We start from the raw sequence: 3,010 nt of genomic DNA, 5'->3' as shown, positions 1-3,010 counted from the left end.
GAGAGAGAGGGAGAGTGTGAGCAGGGGAGGGGCAGAGAGAAAAAGAAACAGGATCCGAAGCTGGCTCTGCACTGACAGCAAAGAGCCCGATGTGGGGCTCGAGCCCACAAACCATGAGACCATGACCTGAGGTGACCTGAGCCGACCTGAGGTGACCAGAGCCGACCTGAGCCGACCCGAGCCCAGAGCCCGATGTGGGGCTCGAGCCCACAAACCATGAGACCATGACCTGAGGTGACCTGAGCCGACCTGAGCCGACCCGAGCCCAGGTCAGATGCTTAACCATCTGGCTTAAGCCACCCAGGCGCCCCTGATACCTAACTTTTTTAATTTGGTTGCTTCTCCCACAGGCCCACCACTACCATCAGCAGGACTGAGGAAAGAGAATAGAGGCCTACATACCACATGCCTAAACATCAAGTTCATGAAGTTTTAAATAAAATGTGTTTTGTCTTCACCTTGAAACATATACCTTTGTAACAAAAATCAAATCCATAGGGGCGCCTGGGTAGCTCAGTCGGTTGAGCATCTGACCTCAGCTCAGGTCATGCATGGTCTCATGGTTCATGGGTTCGAGCCCTGCATCGGGTTCTGTGCTGAACGCTTGCTCAGAGCCTGGAGCCTGCTTCAGATTCTGTGTGTCCTTCTCTCTCTGCCCCTCCCCAGCTCGCACTCTGTCCCACTCCCTCAAAAAAATAAATAAATGTAAAAACAATTTTTTTAATTAAAAAAAAAAATCAAATCTATAAAATGATGGTTATAATGTTATTGAAACTTGGCAAAATTTCAAAGACAACTAGATTTAATTATTGCACGTGTCTGGGTTGGTCCATTGATGGGCCAGGGATATTCATATCAGTAATAAAATAAAGATACACCTAAACGATAAGTTATTATATATTACACATAATTTATTTTCCTGCCTTTTCAGAAAAATTACTAAGTGCCTTATAACAATCAAGATTTTACATTATTTGTGTTCTATTGACAGTATGGCCAAATGAAATAACACACTTTTTTTTTCTTTCTTTCTTACTTTGAGGTATGATGGACAAATCTTACAGGTACACAAGGAAAAGTAAGACATGATCGCAGTGAAAAGTGAAGACAATCTAACCAGAAAGCTTTCAGCTAATGTGGAAGCTGAAGTTCTGAGTGGGACATGCTTAAGGGCTGAAAGGAATGGTAATTAATGTTCCTCCCCTTCTTCTTCACTCTCTCCTTCAACAAAATCCACACCCACTTCATAATCCTTCTCAGGGGCAGCAGTGTCCTCACAGGTCTCAGAAAACTCTCCTTCCTTCATACTCTCACCTGTATACCACTGAACAAAAGCACGCTTGGCATACATCAGGTCAAACTTGTGGTCTGGACAAGATCAGACCTCAGGAATGGCTCTGGTGTTGCTCAGCGTGCACACAGCTCTCTGTACTTTGGCCAGGTGTCCACCAGGTACCACAGGCTGGTAATTAATGCCAACTTGGAAGCCAGTGCTGCACCAGCCCACAAACTGGATGGAATGCTTGGTCTTGATGGTGGCAATGGCAGCATTGACACCTTTGGGAACACATTGCCATGGTACAACAGGCAGAAAGCCATGTAGTTACCATGCCAAAGGGCACATTTCACCTGGTTGGCTGGTTTGAAGCATGCATTGTTGATCTCTTCTACAGAAAACTGTTCATTGTAGGCTTTCTCAGCAGAGATGACAGGAGTATTTGTGGGTAGGGGAAGTGGATGCGAGGATAGGGCACCAGGTTGGTCTGGAATGTTGTCAGATCAACATTCAGGGCTCCATCTAATCTGAGGGAAGCAGTGATGTAAACACACTCTGGCTAATAAGGCAATGAAGTTAGTGTAGGTTGGGTGTTCAATATTGCACTTTCTATGGCAGATGTCATACACGGCCTCATTGTCTACCATGAAGGCACAATCAGAGTACTCCAGGGTGGTATGAGTAGTGAGAATGGAGTTATAGGGCTCAACTACAGCTATGGAAAATTCAGGGCCTGGGTAAATGGAGAAATCCAGCTTGAATTTCTTTCCATAATTGACAAACAGATGTTCCATTATCAGGGAGATGAACCCAGAGCCAGTTCCCCCTCCAAAGCTGTGGAAAACCAAGAAGCCTTGGAGACCTGGGCACTGGCCAGCTAATTTCCCAATTCGGTCCAAGACAAGGTCAATGTTCTCCTTGTCAGTGGTGTAGTTCCCTTGGGTGTAGCTATAGGCAGCATTATCCTTACCTGTGATGAGCTACTTTGGGTGGAAAACCTGGTGGGAGGTGCCAGTGCAAACTTCATCAATGACTGTGGGTTCCAGGTCTACAAACACTGCCCTGGGCACGTGCTTTCCAGCACCTGTCTCACTGAAGAAATGTTAAAGGAGTCATCTCCTCCTCCCCACAATGGTCTTGTCACTTAGCATCTGGCCATTGAGTTGGATGCTCTGTTCCAGGCAATAGAGCTACCAGCAGGCATTACCAATCTGGACACCAGCCTGACCAATGTCGATGGAAATCTAGTCATGCATAGTGGCTACGGGTTAGCAGGTTCAGGCGACAAGAGCAGATACCAGGTCCCAGTTACAGCCCCCAACAAGCTAAGAGTCGAGGTAAGTAATGCACTTAAGTTAGATAATACTTTTTGAGTCATGGTAGAGTTTAGATCATTTTGTTAATTTCTTATGTGAGCAATCTTCGTACTGTTTGTCAACACAACTCATAATATGATACTTAGATTCGAAAGAAATAATAAATTTAAATATCATGTTCAAACATTGCATTTGGCTCCTACAAATCACCTATACTATAGATCTTAGTTTTTGCTCATGAAAAAGTAGCTTGACTCCAAACTGGACAAAAGATATGAAACAACTATCTTCAAAATACTGGACAACAGGCAGCACAAGAGTGTGATACTTGAGAGAAGCAGGGGGGGTGCGGGGGGGGGGGGGATGAGTTGAAACCTGCCCAGAGGCAATTTCAGAATTGTGACATGAGAAAAAGGAA

The 3,010-nt window shown here is 45.1% G+C and overlaps 1 pseudogene; it reads right to left on the bottom strand.

The window, feature by feature from the left end:
* Nucleotides 1–929: 929 nt before the first annotated feature.
* On the bottom strand, nucleotides 930–2,532 carry LOC106975010 (tubulin alpha chain-like; annotated as a pseudogene).
* Between the last annotated feature and the right edge of the window lie 478 nt (nucleotides 2,533–3,010).

Source organism: Acinonyx jubatus, chromosome B1 (assembly GCF_027475565.1).
Source record: "Acinonyx jubatus isolate Ajub_Pintada_27869175 chromosome B1, VMU_Ajub_asm_v1.0, whole genome shotgun sequence".
NCBI lineage: Eukaryota > Metazoa > Chordata > Mammalia > Carnivora > Felidae > Acinonyx > Acinonyx jubatus.
Note: the sequence above shows the minus strand (reverse complement) of the source record. Positions and strands in the feature narration are given on the sequence as shown.